Below are 20,603 nucleotides of genomic sequence, written 5' to 3'. Positions count from 1 at the left end.
GACAAGCAATGACTTAAGTGTGGGGGAGTTTGATCTGTCGTGGTTCGGTGTAGCAGATTAAACTAGTTTTCATATTTAAGGAGCTTGAATACAAGCATTTAAAGATTAAACTAGTCTGATCTTTTTTTATGTTTCTTGAGGACAAGCAATGACTTAAGTGTGGGGGAGTTTGATCGGTCGTGGTTTGGTGTAGCAAATTAAACTAGTTTTCACATTTAAGGAGCTTGAATACATACATTTTTGTTAGATTTTAATTTAGTTTCTTTAGTTTTGTTTTCATTAAATAAAATGTGAGCATTGGGTCTTTTATTAACCTTAAAGGCCAAATGAGACCTAAGAGAGAGCTAACATATTTTGTGAGTGTGCAGGAGACCATTAGAGGAAATTTTGGGTCAATACTAGACGTTTTGTCATAATATGGAGATCCAATGTCGCAACATAGAGAGCAGAATAGAGAAAGTGAGAAACTGCGTTTAATGTCACGACACAAGCTAAAGATGTCGTGACATACCCTTGAAGATGGCTACAGAAGAACATGTTGGTTGCTACGTCGCGACATAGGTCCTGGTGTGTCACGAAATTGACTTTGTGACGAGAATAAAACATGAAGTAGGGGCATTTTGGTCTATTTATCAAACTTTAAGTCCGGGAATGACAGCTACCCTAGGACTAAGGATGGCGGCTACCTGAAGGCTATAAATAGACCTCTCTAGTACATATTATAGACACAATTCCATTAGCTTATATTTTCTCCTTAGGTTTAAGAATTGTTTTCTTTCTTTCTTAAGTTTATGTAATTTTAGTTATTTACTTTCTTCAAGCTATCTGATTGTAAAGGAGATCAACTTCTGTAGATTTACACTTATTATCAACATAAATGAGTTTTTTTTAACTCTATATTTGAATCCATTCTCTATGATTAATTTTTCCATTTATTCCATTTCGTTTATGAAAGTCAAGAGGAACTAATCCTTCTATGGGGGATTAGCGAGTGGAAGTATGATCTCTTAAGTGTTTTGTAGGGTTATTCAATGGATAAATTATTTGGGAAAGGAAGAATGTGATTCAAACCCTAGGCCTGACAACCCTAGGAAGTCATCAAGGTAGGAATTAAGCTAAAATTGGTATTGCCCATCCCTGAACACCTCGATGCCAAACCAGTCTTGACTGTGAGGTCAAATGATAAGTAGTTCTTACTAAGTCATTATATTAGTGGAAGATCGGAAGATCCTACTAGGGTAGCAGCTAGTTGATTTATGAAGAACCCAAGATGACAGTTGATTGAGATTATTGAAGCAAGCTAATCACTTATCTTATGATTTGATCTGCTTTATTTCTCTCTATCTCTTGTAATTTTACTCTTTTTATGTTATTTTATGTCTTTAGTTTAAGAAACCTAAAATTATCTCTTATTTTACTTTCTTACTATAACTGACTTAAAAGTATTAATTAGATCTTTAATTGTTTAGATTAAAATTGATTTAATACTCGCCTCTCTTGGATCCGGTCCTCGGAGTACTTACCTATTTCGTTGTAAAATCTATATTACAACATGACCAGTATACTTGCAGATAACACCTCGTAATTCTTCATTCTATTTTAGTATTCACACTTTGGATGTTAGTACATCTAGAAGCAGTCAGTCTACCAAAGATAGTCGTTTATTGGGAATCTATCAAATGGTATACATCAATTCAAGAGCTACTCGCTAGCTTCGCGCTGAGCGAATGTCTAGCTCATGGTATAAGCCAAGAATTTTCCAGGATCACTATGAGATTATCCTTGTGCAACTATCCACTTTATATGGAGCAGGTACAAACCCTCCATTTGAGCAAAATAGGCTCAAAATAAACTTGTAGTTGATAGGTTAACGCTAAGGCAATTAGGAAGAGTAAAAGTGTCTCCTTCTATGTTATGAAGGGAAAATGTTCAAAGTCCACCTCTAAGAATAAACGCAAGAGAAAATTTCGAGGAAGAAAAATTCTTTAAGGCTGAGGGAGTTGTCACACCCGGATTTCTTTTAGGACTCAAATTTGAAGGAGCTTGGAGAGTCAGTTAAAAAAAGTAGAGAGTTGGTAAAGTAGAGAGTTGGTGCTACTAAGAATTTTAGGAAATTTTTTGTGATTGTCGGATAAATAGTTGGGTTTTAATTATGGTTCAGTTAAGTTTAAACTGACTGGCTCCTTAGTGAGGAACATAATGATTACTAGTTCATGGTTTAGAATTTAGGTCTTTGATGACCGTGTGTGGGGGTTATATATATGTGGGAAGTGTTATTTTGCAAGGGAATCTTCGTATTTCTGTTTCATCTTCTTCATTTTCTTCTTAATTCTACCTAGATTAAGAGAGGGTTTAAGGAAAGCTCTACATGGTGAGCTGGAGCTAGAGTTTGATGTCTATTAGTTGAGAATTTCATAAATCGGTAAGATTCTTAAACTTTCTAAATTAATAGATTTAAGGAAAGAGAAGGTATTTAAGGATTTCTGGAAAAACTCTGAAAGGTTTTTGCATTTTACTGGATACTGGTTTCTAAAGTATGAATAAGTTTTAGTTTAATGTATTATGATTTCCATGCTTATTTGCCAGGATGAAGGAGACTATGCATTTGGAAAAGCTAAGTTGTCGAGGATAAAAGAGTTCAAGTGAGATTTGGCACTCCACCTTGGGTGTTTGATGTTGTGCTAGAATGCCCTGTTCATATACCTATTGTGATTGTAGTTTGAATTTCATAGTTGTGTGTCATTACGATGAATGAGTAGACTAAGTATGCATTATGCTGTGGAAAATATGAATGCTTGCAAGTAAGCTATCGGCATGCAAGATGCAGTTTGTATTGTCATATTGATATGTGGCATACTATATGTCATAGAAATAAGTGCATTTTTATTTGTGTAAAGCATGTTTTTATAATATGCGGAGTATGAAGGGAAATATTTTGACTGGGTAGATGAAGTTACGAAAATATGGTGTAATGGAGGAATGGGCAAATTGTGTTAGAACTCAAGGGAATTGGGTGACATCATGGAATGGTTAGCTATTGGCTAGCTACAATGACACCGTGACGATGGTTATCAACTAGTCCTTTGGGGCGACACTGTGATGGTAGTTTATAGGTTCCATAGAGCAACACTGTGATGGCGATCTACAAGATTAATGGGGCGAAATCATTACGACGGTGTACAGGCTCTACGGGGTGACACTTCAGAAAAGGTTTAAAGACTCTCAGAGTCAGTAAACATGGGATAGTCCACTGAGACGATAAACATGGGATAATCCATCGAGACGGTAAACACAGGAGAGTTTGTTGGGACGGTAAACACGGAAGAGTCCACCAGAACATTAAACATGGGACTATATTATGTAAGACTATGCTCGACTATGGCAACATAGGGAATCCATCAAGACGATAAACTAGGAGTCCGGTAATGTAACCCCCTTACCCGTACTCTATGCTGAAACAAGGTACGAGGCATTACCGAACATACAACACAAGAAAACGTACAATTCTAAGTCATAAATTTACATTCGAATTAAAATCCATTTACAATTAATCATAAAGTCCCTAATACGAGCCTACGGGTCCCAAAACATGCATTGGAAGTGGTCTGGGACTAAACTGAGAACTTTAGAAATTTTTACCAGACTTAGGAAATTTTCCCACCAAACAGGGGTCACACGCCGGTGTGGTTTGGGACACGCCCGTGTGGGGAGGCCGTGTGGTCACACACTCCTGTGTCTCTAACCCGTGTAACTCTCTGTTTTGTAATACATGAACAAATTGATGTCACACAGCCAAGTCACATGTCAGTGTGGAAAATAAATTTTCATAAAATATGTACAAACTTCACATGGTTAGGGCACACGCACGTGTTCGAGGCTGTACCATCCACACGGCTAAGACACGTGCCCGTGTCTCTGCTCGTGTGCTCAATTCTGAGCATTTTATTTCTCATAATTAAGGTGTAGGGGACACACGGCCAAAACACATGCCCATGGGACAGGCCGTGTGTCACACAGAGCCTAGACACACACTCGTGTGTCTCCTCTTTGGACGAAATAAAGACTATTTACCAAGCCATTTGCCACCCTTATTCACACATACACATACACCAATTCAATGGCACAAAACATAATATACTTAGGCAACCAATACACTCATAATTATGACTAACACATGCCAATACAATAGCAACATCTACTACACTCACAACATTTATTATGCCCCAAATTAATCATGCAAATTTCACATTCATTAAGCCTCAATTTACTACCTTCAAGACACCTAATTGTGCACAATTTATCATCTCATCAATATATCACATTCCCAAGCAATTCATATTCATGCTATGAATCACATTCCATCATTCACCAAGCATACCATGACCATATCACCAAAGACATTGGCACATATATGAATATACTTAGGTTTACTGCCATGTTAGCTAAAATAAGCCAATTTACATGGCCAAATATCAAATCAAGCTTTTGACAAATTACAAGCCAATATATTGGCTAAAATCATAATGACACATATAACAAAATAACCAAGTCCCTATACATGCCATACTTTCAAAATACTAAGATCATCAATACCCAAAATGAAAGTTTGATAGTGTGATTCAAATCTCTGACGATCTCTGATCCGAGCTAGCTTGGTGACACTATAAAAAAAAGATGGAAAATAAACAAAGTAGGCTATATAGCTTAGTAAGCTCGTATGCAAGAAATAAGCAACCTTACCATGCATATAACATTTAAATATTATAACATAATTAAATGTTAATTTACCATAGTCTCATGATCATAATTCATTAACTTACCTCATTTTCATCATTTTAAGCATTTAATAAACATGAGCTTTACATACATATTTGAACCATCTTGAAATGAACTTACACATATTCTCATCTTTGACATATCCGTAAACCACTTGGAATAATAATGTCAGATACTCGAGAAATTTTGTACACTAAGTGCCTCATATGTAGCCAAGGCTACCCAAGTCTCACATCACATAGTTGCTCGCTCTCGAGCTATCAACGGGCCTACTCACACAAGCTGTCAGTCAAGACGTAGCTACGCCGTACTGCTCATATAAGCTGTTAAGTATCCGTAACATATGCCGGTATACTCAGCCACTGGTAGGACGTACAAGATTAGCACCCGGATCTCATAATCTCATAATCACATAACATATGCCCAGTGACATGTCACTTGTATCCTACCCTATTCCTAAGGTTCAAACGGGATTTCTTGCTTGTCGATTCGTCTTCGAACTCAATCATAGGATTAGGATCATCTACATTTATCAAATATACAATTCATGCAATATTAAAGCAATGAAATACAATCATATTAAAGCTTATTTTTAACATACGAACTTACCTCGGTACAAAATGGCTAATAGTTCGATTTAGTCCACAACTTTGTTCTTTCCTTGGTCTAGGTCAGAACCTCGTCTTTCTTGATCTATAATACCACATTTAACTCATTCAATCTTCACATTATTTAATTTAATCCCAAAAACACCTTATGGAAAATTTTACATTTTTGCCCCTAACATTTTAACTTTTTACGTTTTAGTCCCTAAGCTTGTAAAATGATTTTCATTCTATTTCTTTATTACCCAAGCCTAGCCAAATATTATTAGTACTCATATCAACCCACATTTTTCATTTATTCACATTTTTACACACATTTTACATCTTTTACAAATAGGACCCTATTTGACATTTTCATCAAAAATCACCCGGTAAATGTTGTTTATCTAACACCGAACATACATTTTCTACCATTAAACATCAAAATACACAAATAATCAACATGGGTAAAATTTTAGACATTGATTTTCTTTCAAATTAGTCCTTAGAATAGCTAAATCAAGTTACAACATTCACAAAAACGTAAAAATCATTAAAAATGGGACAAAGACAGACTTACAGTCGCGCTTGAAAGTTGGACAAACCCTAGCTATGTCTCCCTTAGTGATTTTTGGCCATGGGGGACTAAATTGGGGAAGATGACATCTTTTTATTAGTTATTTTTGTCTTTATTTACCAAATGACCAAAATGCCCTTCACTTAAACTTTGAAATTTTATCTAACCATGTCCATTTTTGTCCAACTTAGGGTATAATGGTCTAATTACCATTTAGGGACCTCTAATTTAAAATTTCATAGCAATTAGACACCTCTAGCTTCTAGAACACACATTTTGCACCTATTGCAATTTAGTCATATTAGTCAAATTGGACACTCTATCGATAAAATTTCTTAACAAAATTTTCACACAATCATTCAATCATGCTGTAAACCTTAAAGAAATAATAAAAATAAATATTTCTAATTTGAATTTGTGGTCCCAAAACCACTGTTCCGATTTGACCCAAAAACGAGTTATTACAGTCAAGGTATAAAGAAGTCGTGACGAGACTTGCGTGACAAGTCAGAATACAAAATGGACTTGGAGTGTTTTAAAATGCAATTAAACATGATAACATGATAACAATTAAACATGACGAGACTTTGCCATGGCATTATTATGTTATGAAAATATTCCCTGATTAATTCCAACATTTATCATTCAATAGCAAAAATACTCTCTACTTGTTCCTTGTGAATTGCCATGACATTTAGATTGTTTGGTCATTTTTCAATTAAATTGATATTATTAGTTCATTCATTAATTCCCTTCACCAATTTATACTTTGTTTCTTTTGTAGAGTTTCATTCGTTAAATCTTCAGTAATACTTAGCAATTCAAATCAACTTTCGATCCCTATGGAGACAATACTCACTCATTATTATATTACTTGAATCAACGTATACACTTGCACATTTGAATTATTTACACACAACGGCTTACAAATCAAGCATTTAAAGGATGAAATCCATGTCTGTCAATCATTTTATATAGAAAAGATTTTAAAAAAATTTTACGTGGATAAAACTTATCCATTGAGTACCCCAATGATTCTAAGATCTCTAGACATGAATAAAAACCTCTTTCATCCTTATAAAGATGAGAAGACCTACTTGGTCCTGAAGTACCATATCTTAGTGTCGTCGAGGCATTAATGTATTTAGAAAACAATACATGACCTAATATAGCATTTGTTGTAAGCTTGTTAGAAAGATTTAGCTCTTCTCCAACATGTAGACATTTGAATGGAATTAAGCATATATTTAGATATCTCAAAGGAACAAATGATTTGAGGTTATTTTATTCAAATCATCTAAATTCTCAATTAGTTGGCTATTTATCGGATCATTTATTTAGATATTGGATATTTATCGGATCCTCATTAAGGTTGATTCCAAACAAGATATTTATTTACATGTAGAGGTACAACTATATCATGGCATTCAAGAAAACAAACATTAGTTGTTGTCTCTTTAAATCATGCAAAAATAATTGTAATGCATGAGGCTACTCGCAAGTGTGTTTGGCTAAGACTAATGACTCAACATAGCTAGAAGATGTGTAATTTACCTCTATAGGAAAAGGCGCCAACCATCTTATACGAAAATAATGTAGTGTGTATTAGCTCAATTAAAGGGAGGATACATTAAATGAAATAAAACAAAACATATTTCACCAAAATTATTCTTCACACATGATCTTGAGAAGAAATGTGATATTGAAGTTCCATAAATTCATTCTAGTGATAATTTAGAAAATTTGTTTACCAAGACATTATCAACCACAATATTTAAAAGGTTGGTATACAAAATTAGAATGCATCGCCTCAAAAATGCTAAGTGGCTTCATCATTAGGAGTAGTTTGAAAGATGTTCCACTCTTTTCCTTTAATCAACATTTTTTTCTAATTGAGTTTTCTTGGTAAAGGTTTTTAGTGAGGGAACATACAATGGAGATTTACTGTAACATCCCGTTTTAGTGAAATCAGAATAGTGGTTTCGGGACCACAAATTTAACATGAAAATATTTATTTACTATTACTTTAATGTCTACAGCATGCTAGTATTACCGTACAAAAATTTTGTTAAGAAATTTTACCATTTGCATGCTTAATTTGATAAAAATGACTAAATTGCATAAGGTGCAAAATTTGAGTTCTATTGGTTAAAAGTATCAAATGACTCTGAATTATTTAGTTAAGGGCTTTTTGAGGTAATTATACCATTGTTTTATTGAGTGCACAAATATGGACATTAGTTATGAAATTTTAAAGGTTAAATGTAAGGTTAAATTAGTAAATTAGTTAATAATTAAGTTAAAAACAAAAGAAAAAAAGTGTCATCTTCCTTAATGGTTTAACACCACCAAAAATTAAAGGAAAAGAAGCCATAGAAGCTTGAAAATCCGGCTCTTCTTATTTTTATTGCATGTATGTAACACCCCAAACCCAGCCCAGACGTCATGACAGAATCTTGGCGATGTCACGTTGAAGTGTTTTTCGAAATCTAAGACTCGTCGTTTAAAAACCCCTTCTTTAACTTGCCTCTTTCTATAGATTGAAAAGTCATTTTAAAGTCTTACTGCTCATTCATAATGTGGGACTTGTACTTTAAAGGTTGCTTTTAATAAAACTTTTTTAGTTTTGTAAACGGTTTGTTATTCGCAAAAGCTTTGAAAATGAGTTACGTATTTGTGGTGATTTTGAAAACGTTTGACTTTTTGAAAACGCGCGTTTTTACTACTGCTAGCAATTGTAAATCACAAATCAATATGAGCAAAATAAAAAAATAAAAAATAAACCTGAGAGGCCTTATTACATAATGTAAAACCCAAAATAAACCTTAATTATAATATTAAAAGTTAACTAAGTCGAGTGGCCACCACTGAGTCCTCAGTCGCATCGATCCATCTAACTCTGGGGATTTCTTGCACAGTTAACAAATGGATAAGTTTACGAAGACTCAGTGTGTGAAATCTCATAATAGAAATCAATAAGAGTAAACACAATTTGGGCCTAACCCCTTTTAGTTTCAGTTACGGCCTTAGACCATATCAGTAACAGTAGCAGTCTAGGCATGAGCCCATTTTAGTAACAATATCAGTGGGGCCTAAGCCCATTACAGTATAAATACAGTATGTAATCAGAAAATCCTACCCAATCGAGCCTCTACACACCATCTCCGTACCAACCCTACACACCATATGGGGATAAAATTGACTCACCCATCTCTACACTCCAAGTAGCAATAGTTGCGGCACTAAAACAATATTTGCAGCAGAGATGCCAGTAATAGGCTTATAGCCTTTCAGTACACTTCCTCCAAAATCATATATCCCACCCCATGCAATGCAACATGATATAAATGTATATATAGTACAAATGGCATGCTCAAACAGTCATACATCATATAGGGGTATATCAGTCATTTACAAAAATAAGGGTCCAGGTACACTTACCAGCCCAACAGTAGGTCCACAATCATCTTGGGTGACCCGTGCAACCTTAACAGTCAATCAGTGATAATGGGCCCACAGCCCATATTGCTGGCCCATGTGGGCCCACACACTCGTATGGCCCACATAGCCCAGAAATGGCCTAAGCCGTGTGGTTTACACAGCCTGGCCTAATATTTTCTGCACTTTTTTGTGATTTTCCCGTGTGGGGCCCACAGGCCTATTGGGCCTACGCGGCCTAGTTCAGCCCAAAATGGCCCAATATTGTTTCGACCCATGAAAACGCTCATGGTCATCTCATCACCACAAGGCCATGTTTTCTTACATAGCCTGCCACACGGGTGGCCACACGCCCCGTGTGGTGTCGACAGGCTACTTTTCGGCTTTTTGGCTTTTCGACTTTTCAGCTTTTCGGTTTTCAGCTTTTGCTATTTCAAATATAATGGTAGTGTTACACACACCTGTTATGAAATTGTAGCCAAAGTACCTCCAAGATCAAAGCACCAACGAGTTACTACAGAACCTCCTCCAATATCAATGGATTTGCTTCAAAGTCAACCTTAAACCAAAGAACAAGCGACTGATTAATAATAATCTAAACCCTCAGTACAATACACAACTTACCAACCTTCAACCAACACTTACCGAGGGTGAAAAGATCACTTGTAGGGAAAGAAAAGAATCGTCCTATGCCCCCACTATTGATTCCGCACACCTAGCATCATTTGGCAGCACATAGATGTTAGATGAAAATCATCAAGGCAGAATTGAGAAAGAGTGAGAAGGTTACACTCAGTCACAGTGAAAATAAAAAGTAGAAGAAGAACTTAAAACTTTTGAGAAGTAGACCAACCAGTAATCGGCCAAGATCCAAGCCTAGAAGTCGCCCGAATTGAAAAGGGGGAATTCGGTTTTAGCAAGAGAATAACAAAGGATATTAGGGTTCGGCCAACACAATAGAAAAAGAAGAATCAACGGGAAGAGAAGTGCTACTCAGGTAATCAGCCAAGTTGAGAAAGAGGAGAAGATAGGATCGGCAGAAAAGAAGAGGATAGGGGAAAGTAATATTCGGCTAAGAACAAGGGGAAATCAGCAGCACTCTGGGGGACCTTTGAGGGACTACCCTAGACCGAAAAAGAAGAAAGAGAACAAAATAAGCTGTTTGCAAACCTGAAAAGAAAGGAGAGGATTCGGCACCTAGCTAGACTATGACCAAAATTTTTTTGACAAAATGAACACTTCTATTCGGTCAACAACCAAACACCTACCCCTCAACACACCCCTACCAAAATCAAAACTCTGTGTGCCATCAGTTCAAATTCGGCACAAACACTTTCAAACCATTCAAATTCCCTGATTTCCTCCTTAATTTCCTCCCATCCATCTCCTCAAATTTAGCTAACAACAACCCCATTCAAATCTATTCAAAATCTTAGTGTTTCGGTCAAACACAACTTTCTCCCATAGCCACCAGTAAAAATAATCTCCATTTGCACAAGTAGGGAGTCGAACCTCAAACCACTAGCACACTCCACACGCCACTATCCACTAGACCAGCAAGCCCATTCTGTCATGTTTTTAATAACTTTTACTTATAACCCTACTGACTTAAAATAGTGGCTTAATCCTTAAAAGCAAAATTTTTGTGGAAGCCAAGTCTTGAACCCATAACTTCCCAAACACTCCCAGAGCCCATAACCATTAAGCCAGACATACTTTCATGTTACAAACACACAAAAATAATTTTATTAGGGATTTAGAGATTTGGGGCATTACAATTCTACCATCCTTAAAGAAAATTTTGGCCTCAAAATTTACCTAGTCAGAATAGGTGAGGGTATTGTTGTCGCATCACCTCCTCAGGTTCCTAGTGGCCTCCTCAGAGCTGTGATTTTGCCACGAAACCTTAACCAGTGGAATAGACTTCCTTCTCAATACTTTCACATTTTGATCCAATATTTGAACTTCAATCTCCTCAACGATACAACATGTGTAGGATCAGAGCGGTAGCATCTCAACATAGAGACATTGAACACATCATTAATCCACTTTAATTTTAGAGGTAGCTCTAACTTGTAAGCAACTGGTCCTACTCGTCTTAGTATGCAGTAAGGCCCAATAAATCTTGGGCTCAACTTGCCTTTACGCCCAAAACTCAATACCTTCTTCCGTGGCGAGACCTTGAGAAAGACAAAATCTCCTACAAAATACTCAATTCCCTTACGTTTTAGATCCGCATACGAATTTTGTTAGTCTGTTGCTGCCTTCAGTTGATCCCAAATTAATCTGACCTTATCCTCAGTATCAGATACTAGCTCAGGGCCCAAAACACGCCGCTCACCCAGCTCAGTCCATCATGAAGGAGTGCGACACCTACGACCATATAGTGCTTCATAAGGTTGTATCTGTATACATGACTGGTAGCTATTGTTTCTGCTAGCGGCAAGTAATCCTCCCAACTACCTCGAAAGTTAATCACACAACTCCTTGACATGTCCTCCCGTATCTAAATCACCCTCTCGGACTAACCATCTATCTGAGGATGGAACGCAGTACTGAAGTCCAATCGTGTACCCAGAGCTTCATGTAACTTCTTTAAGAACCGAGACATGAAGCGAGGATCTCTGTCAGATATTATGGAAACTGGTACCCCATGCAGTCTCACTATCTCGGATACATACAACTTAGCTAGTTTCTGTAATGAATAGTCAGTGCGAACCAGTATGAAATGGGCAGATTTGGTCAACCGATCCACGATGACCCATACCGAATCCTTCTTAGTAGGCGCTAAGGGTAGCCCACTAACATAGTCCATAGTTATTCTTTCTCACTTCCACAATGGAATCTTAACTGGCTAAAGCAATTCAAAAGGTAACTGATGTTCCGCTTTAACCTGCTGGCAAGTCATACATTTCCTCACAAAGTCAGTAACCTCACACTTAAACCTGGCCACCAATATATCTTACGAAGATCTCTGTACATCTTATTTCCACCTGAGTGCATAGCATAGGGTCTACTATGCGCCTCTCGCAGTATAGACTACCTCAAATCAGTATCCTTAGGTACACAAATTCTGCCTTGAAAATAGAGTACCGCATCACTGTTCAGCCCAAAATCCACAGTATTGCCATTTTCGATCTGACTGAATCGAAAACCCAATGACTCATCCTCCAACTGTTTATTATTAATCTGTTCAATCTACAACGGTTTCACTTGGAGCTCTGCCAACAAACTACCATCGTACAAATAAACTAAGGCGAGCAAACATCACCATCAGATCAGCCATGACTCTACGACTCAATGCGTCAGCCACCATATTGGCTTTCCCAAGATGATATTCGATTATACAGTCATAATTTTTAAGTAGCTCAATCCATCTACGCTACCTAAAATTCAACTCCTTCTGAGTGAGGAGATTCTTAAGGCTTTTGTGATCCGTGTAGATGACACACTTCTCACCATAAAGGTAATGCCTCCAGATTTTTAGTTTGAATACCACTCCAGCTAACTCCAAGTCATGCGTTTGGATAATTCATCTCATGAGTCTTAAGCTGTCAAGACGCATATGCTACCACCTTACCCTCTTGCATCAACACACATCCCAAACCGATATGTGACGCATCGCTGTACACAGTGAACTCCTTCCCAGACTCTGGCTATATTAAGATAGGGTCCTTAGTCAGTACTTTCTTGAGCTTTTCAAAGCTCTCTTGCTGTGCATCGATCTAGTTAAATAGCACACCCTTACATAGTAGCTTAGTTAAGGGTGCGGCAATCAGTGAAAACCCCTCTACAAAGCTTCTATAATACCCTGCCAGTCCAAAGAAACTGCAAATCTCAGATACCTCTTAAGCGGCTTCCAATCCAACACTGCCTCAACCTTTCGAGGATCAATCCTAATCCCCTCAGTAGATACCACATGACCAAGAAACGTTACCTTATGTAACCAGAATTTACACTTGCTGAACTTGGCATACAATTGTTTCTCCCTCAAAATTTGAAGAACTACTCGGAGATGTTTATCATTTTCATCTTCAATCCTCGAATACACCAGTATGTCGTCGATAAATACTATAACAAACTGATCCAGATTGGGTTGGAACATTTAGTTCATCAGATACATGAAAGCTGCTGGTGCATTCATCAGTCCAAATGGCATTACTAGAAACTCGTAATGACCATAACGAGTCCTAAACGCCGTCTTGTGCACATCAGCCTCCTTAACCCTTGATCGCGTTATTTCGTGATAGGTTTTCAATATTTATAATTATTCGTTCTTGAACTAACTATTATCGTAATGTAGGCAAGTGTACCTATCGAACAGTAGTATAGTTTTAGCAAGACCAGATTGTCAAACCCAAAGGAACTAACAGTACTAGTAATGACTGTCTTTTTATTATCTAACCTAAGAATAATGGGGTTTTTTTTTAATTAACTAATTATCTAAACTAAGAACTCACAGAGAAAAGAATTGGGGAATTGCTTTTGTGAAAAATCAATTGGCTTAAAACAATACCTAAGGAAGAATCCACCTAGATTTTACTTGTTATTCTGGCTCTGAATCGGACAATTTATTCATTCAACTTGTTTCGTAGAGATCCCTAAGTTATGTTATTAACCCTATTCAAGACTAATAACGTCTAATCCCTATATTGAATAACTGAGACTTTTTTCTAATTAACACTCTAGGGTTGCATTAACTCGATCTATGGATCCCCTTATTAGGTTTCACCCTAATCTGGCAAAATCTTGTCACCCTATGTCTAGGCGCGCAATCAACTCCACTTAATTATGATAAATGTACTCTTAGCCAGGGTCTGTTCCTCCTCTGAATAAGAGCTTATCTTGAATCAGTATCCTGGGATATCAAAACAAGAATTAAGAACACATAATTAAGAACAAGTTAAATATTTATCATACAATTCAGAAAATAATAACAAGATTCGTCTTAGGTTTCATTCCCGTTAGGTATTTAGGGGATTTAGTTCATAACTAAATAAGAAAACATCTCAGAAAAATAAATAATACAAAACATAAAGAAAACTCAAAACTCCTGAAGGGGAATTGAGGAGAGATCTTCAGTCTTGATGATGAATCCGGCTTCTGAAATGAATCAATCGGCTTCCTTGGAGTAATTCCTTACTCCCTATTCTGTGTGCCCCCTTTTCTCCTCTTCTAGGGTGTATTTATAGGCTTTGGAATGCCTAGAAGCCCTCAAAATTAGCCTTTTCTGAATTGGACTCAACTTGGGCTCGGCAGGGACACGCCCGTGGCACACGCCCGTGTTCGATTACTCCAGGCCGTGTTCGAGCCTGCCAAATTGTGGTCTGCCCGTGTGAGGAGGTCCAGGCCGTGTTGATTTTGTACTTTGGCCTATTTTCTCTATTTTTGGCCTGTTTATCGTTCCTATCGCTTTCTTATACTCTCCTAAGTATAAAACATGAAATTAAAGCATTAGGAGCATCTTCACCAATTCTAATGATAAATCATCCATAAAATGCATTAAAAATGGGGTAAAAATATGTATAATTTATGGTTTATCAAATACCCCCACACTTAAGCATTTACTTGTCCTCAAGCAAAATTCTCAACTCATAATCAAAATAAATTCTTCTCAACTTATAATTTCTATCAATAATATCTTAGAATAATCCATAGGTAATCATACATTGAGAATTCAACTAAAAGAACATAAAAGTTTCAAACATTCCAAGTTGACTATTTAATCATGCAAACATAGGTGTCTCTCCGCATCTAAGTAATTACCTTCGATTCAGAATATCACAGAGTTTCACATCCTTACTAAAGATTCACTCAAATCACTCGAGGTGTTTAAGGACAATAAATGAAGCACTTAATAGTCAATAATGAAAAGTCATTACCATAGGCTTGCAGGAAAATCAAATCTCCACCACTATAATTTAAGATGATACATCAATCAAAAGGTCTTTAGAGGGTTGTAGTGCGGCTTGGTTAGAGGGTTTGGTCACAAGCTAAAAGAAAGGGTTAGAATTGAGATTAAATTAAAAAATTGCCTAACTAGAAAAAGAGTTAATCTTCACATGCGTACAATAGAGCTTCTTCTCAGAATATGGAATTACTAATATATATACATAGTTTTTTTTTTAAGAACAAGTTAAATATTCATAGACTAAATTATTACAAACAAGACATAGCTAAGCAATTTCCTCAACTCAAATCTCGACAAAAATAGGGATTAAATTAGGGGATTTCAACAATAATGGGTTAAAGGTTAATATTAAGGGTAATACAAGAAATGGCTTGTTAGGCTCAAGGGGCTTTACTAGGGGTTAATCGTGGAGGTAGGCTTTTCATGGCATGAGTGGGTTAATCCTATGTGCCTTAATCATTTTGATATGCCAAATCAAATGGTGTGGTCTCGACATGCATAATCAAGCAAGTTCTAGAATAACAGTTCAATACTGACACAACTGTAGGGTGACGTCTCTATGGGAGTCTTAAAAGCAGTTCTGTAAGCCCATAAGGCATCGTCTACTTTCGTTGCCCAGTCTTTTCTGTTTGATTCCACTGTTTTTTCAAGGATCCATTTGATTTCTCGGTTTGCTACTTCAACTTGTCCATTAGTTTGAGGATGGTATGGGGTGGCTGTTCTATGATGAACTTCGTATTTCTTAAGGGTTTTTTCAAATTGGGTATTACAAAAATGAGTGCCCCTGTCACTGATAATTGCTCTAGGTGTTCTGAATCTCGAGAAGAGCTTTTTTAAGGAAACGTACTACCACTCTAGCATCATTAGTAGCTAGAGCTTGGGCTTGTACCCATTTGGACATGTAGTCAATTGCTACTAAGATGTATTTATTCCCAAATGAACTGGGGAATGGGCCCATGAAATTGATACCCCAAACGTCAAATATTTCACATGAAAACATATAGTTTTGAGGCATTTCATCATGTTTAGATATGTTACCTGTCCGTTGGCATTTGTTACATGAAGTAACATACTTGATAGCGTCTTTGAATAACGAAGGCCAATAAAAACCTAATTCAAGTATATTGTGTGCGGTCTTAGTTCCACTATAGTGTCCTCCGGTTGGCCCTGAGTGGTAATGTTTCAATATTTTTGATGTTTCTGATCTTGTAACAAATCTTCTAATGACCTGATCTGCACATTTGCGAAACAGAAATGGGTCATCCCAAAAGTAGTTTTTCACATCATTAAAGAATCGCTTCTTTTCCTGGTGTGTTAACCCTTTTGGGATAATGTTAGTAGCTAAAAAATTCGCGATGTCTGCAAACCAAGGTACCTTGGAGTTAGATATAGCGAAAAATTATTTTTCAGGGAACGAATCATTTATCTCAACGTCATCCAGTTCTCTGGTATTGGATTTCTCGAGCCTAGACAGATGATCAGCTGCAAGATTTTCAGCTCCTTTCCTATCCTAAATCTCCAAGTCGAATTCCTGCAATAGGAGAATCCATCGAATGAGTCGAGGTTTTGCATCAATTTTAGTTAAAAGGTAGCAAAGGGCGGAATGGTCAGTGTAAACAACAACTTTAGACAATATGAGATATGATCGAATTTTATCAATGCAAAAACCACAGCTAGCAACTCTTTTTTTGTAGTAGTATAATTTTCTTGTGCAGCCATTAAGGTTTTGCTGGCATAATAGGTAGGTTGAAAATGCTTCTCTCTTCGTTGCCCCAATACTACACCTACTGCAAAATCATTCACATCGCACATTAGTTCAAATGGCAAGTTCCAATTAGGTGCAATTATGATTGGAGCATTAATTAATTTATCCTTTAAAGTATCAAATCCTTTAAAGTATTAAATTCTTCTGAACATTCCTGATCGAAGTTAAAAGGTATATCTTTTTCTAGCAATTTACTCAAAGGTTTAGGTATTTTAGAAAAATCCTTAATAAATCTTCTATAAAAACCAGCATGTCCTAAAAAGCTTCTAATAGCCTTAACCGAACTAGGAGGTGGTAACTTCTCGATTGCTTCTATTTTAGATTTATCTACCTCAATTCCTTTACTAGAAATTTTATGTCCCAATGCAATACGTTCTTGAACCATGAAGTGACATTTCTCCCGGTTAAGCACAAGGTTTGTTTCCTCACATCTTATTAAAACTCGTTTTAAATTTTTAAGGAAGAGATGGAAAGAGTTATCGAATACCAAAAAATCATCCATAAATACTTCCATGATATCTTCCACGAGTTCGTCGAATATGGCTATCATACAGCACTAAAAATTGGCAGGAGCATTACATAATCCAAAAGGCATTCTACGATAAGCGAACGTACCATATGGGTATGTGAATGTTGTCTTTTCTTGATCTTCAGGAGCTATTGGGATTTGGAAGTAACCAGAGAGTCTGTCTAGAAAGCAGTAATACATATGTCCAGATAATCTTTCCAACATTTGGTCAATAAATGACAAGGGAAAGTGATCTTTTCTTATGGCATCATTCAGTTTCCTGTAGTCTATGCAAACTCACCATCCTATGACTGTTCTTGTTGGGATTAATTCATTCTTCTCATTGGTCACAACCGTCATGCCTCCTTTCTTGGGGACAACCTGCACTGGACTTACCCAAGAACTGTCAGAAATAGGATAAATAATTCCAACATCTAGAAGTTTAATTACCTCGAATTTTACAACTTCCTTCATGTTGGGGTTCAAACATCTTTGAGCTTGCACACATGGTTTGTACTCATCTTCCATCAAAATTTTGTGGGTGCAAAAAGAAGGGCTGATTCCTTTAATGTCAGAAATTTTCCAAGCTATAGCCTTTTTATGTTCTTTTAATACTTGGATTAATTCTTCTTTCTCCTTGGGTTGCAAGTTAGAAGCAATAATAACTGGTAATGTAGAATTATTTCCAAGGAATGCGTATTCTAAGTGGTTTGGTAATTGTTTAAGTTCCAGTTTGGGAGGCTCCTCAATAGAGGGTTTTTGCTTAATTTCATCGTTTATCTTAATGCCCTCATATTTTACTTGTCTTGATGAATGGTCATTAGGTTCCTCACCTGTCTCCTTGCCTTGAGCTGGATACGGTCCCGTCGTCTCCTTCTGTACAATTTCCTGAAAAGAGTATTGAGTAATATGGTCAATAGAGTCAATAAAATAACATGAATCATCCTGCTCCCTAGAGAATCTCATAGCATCATAAATTTTAAAGATAATCTCCTCGTTACCTACTCTAAGTACCAATTTACCATCACCCACATCGATTAAACCCTAGTAGTGGCTAGAAATGGGCGCCCTAAAATTAAGGGTACTTCCACATCTTCATCCATGTCAAGCACAACAAAATCAACAGGGAATATGAATTTATCTACTTTTACGAGTACGTCTTCTATAATACCCCTAGGATATTTAATAGATCTATCGGCTAATTGAATACTCATCCTAGTAGGTTTAGGTTCCCCAAGACCAAGTTGTTTGAACATTTTATATGGCATCAAATTAATGCTAGCGCCTAAATCAGCTAGTGCTTTTTCAACATTCAGACTACCAATTAAGAAAGGCATAGTAAAACTTCTTGAATCTTTCAGTTTGGTTGGTAGTTTGTTTTGGAGTATTGCTGAGGATTCCTCGTTGAGTTCTACTGTAGATAAGTCGTCGAACTTCTTTTTATTTGTTAGAAGCTCCTTCAAAAATTTTGCGTATGTAGGCATCTGCGGGATGGCTTCAACAAAAGGTAAGTTGATATGTAATTACTTAAAAAGTTCAAGAAACTTACTGAATTGTGCATCAATACGATCTTTTTTTAATTTTGTTAGATATGGAACTGGTGGTTTATATTCCTCCGGCACTGGTTTGTCACTATTTTCGGGTTTTTCTTCCCTCCTTTCGCTTTCTACGGCTTCTTGTGCTAACTTCTTTTTAGATTCCACTAACTCTTTCCCACTCATTTGTGTAACTGCTTTGACATGCTCTTTAGTGTTACTAAGTAAACTTCCTAGTGGTCTTTCCGAGGTCAGTTTGGATAGCTGGCCTATCTGAGTTTCGAGCCCTTGGATCGACGCTTGTTGATTTTTAAGTGTTGTCTCAATGTTCTGAAAATGAGTTTCTGACACCAAAATAAACTTTCAGAGCATCTCTTCAAGGTTTGGCTTCTTTTCCTATTGGTAGGGTGGTTGTTGGTAGCCCGGAGGTTGTTGTGGTATTTGATTTCCTTGACCGCCCCACGAGAAATTTGGGTGGTTCCTCCAACCTGCATTATAAGTGTTACTATATGGATTGTTTTGAGGTCGAGGATTATTACCCATGTAATTTCTTTGCTCGTTATCCATGTTGTGGCCATAAGGATGGTATTCCGAATGGTTTGTTCCACTTCCACTTGCTTCGCACTACATTACTGGGTGAACCTAAGAAGAATTTTGAAAACGATCAATCTTTTTATTTAAGATTTCTACCTGATTAGAGAGCATGGTGACTGAATTGACATTATAAACGTCGGCTATTTTTGTTAGCTTTGTCCTCATGACTTGCCACTGATAGTTATTCAGTGATATCTCCTCTATAAACTCATAGGCATCTTCCGGAGTTTTATTATTGATGGTTCCGCCCGCCGCTGCGTCAACCATTTGCCGAGTCGAAGGATTCAGACCATTGTGAAATGTTTGTACTTGGAGCCAAAGCGATAACCCATGGTGAGGGCACCTTCTCAAAAGGTCCTTGTTTCTCTCCCATGTATCGTAGAGTGTTTCTAAATCCATCTGTATAAAAGAAGAGATATCATTATGTAATTTAGCCATTTTAGCTGGCAGAAAATACTTTAGTAAAACATTTTCGATCATTTGTTCCCAAGTAGTAATTGATCCTCGTGGTAACGAGTTCAACCACTATTTAGCTTTTTTCCTCAATAAAAAGGGAAATAATCGAAAACGAATGGCATCATCAGAAACGCCATTGATTCTAAATGTATCGCATAGTTCTAAAAAGTTGGCGAAATGAGCGTTGGGATCCTCATCCCGCAAACCATCAAACTGAACAAATTGCTATATCATTTGAATAGTGTTAGGTTTTAATTCAAAAGTATTTGCTGCTACAGTAGGTCTAACTATGCTCGATTCAGTTCCTGTTAAAGAGGGTTTAGCATAATCATACATAGTGCGTGGAGTAGGATTTTGATTAACTGCAATTACAGGAGGTAGCTGATTGCCTTGGTTTTCAGCCATCTCTTCGGTTGGGGGTTGAGTATCGTCTTCTTACTCGTTCTCCGTGTATCTTAA

At 36.8% G+C, this 20,603-nt stretch overlaps 1 non-coding gene across 1 annotated transcript; it reads left to right on the top strand.

The window, feature by feature from the left end:
- The first annotated feature begins 20,013 nt into the window (after positions 1 to 20,013).
- LOC128287763 (small nucleolar RNA R71) lies at positions 20,014 to 20,119 on the top strand. Its single transcript, XR_008278464.1, has one exon. It is a non-coding gene; the product is annotated as a small nucleolar RNA R71 (small nucleolar RNA).
- Positions 20,120 to 20,603: the final 484 nt, after the last annotated feature.

Source organism: Gossypium arboreum, unplaced genomic scaffold, assembly GCF_025698485.1.
Source record: "Gossypium arboreum isolate Shixiya-1 unplaced genomic scaffold, ASM2569848v2 Contig00027_ERROPOS15925175+, whole genome shotgun sequence".
Taxonomy (NCBI): Eukaryota; Viridiplantae; Streptophyta; class Magnoliopsida; order Malvales; family Malvaceae; genus Gossypium; species Gossypium arboreum.
This window is presented reverse-complemented; position numbering and strand designations above follow the sequence as displayed.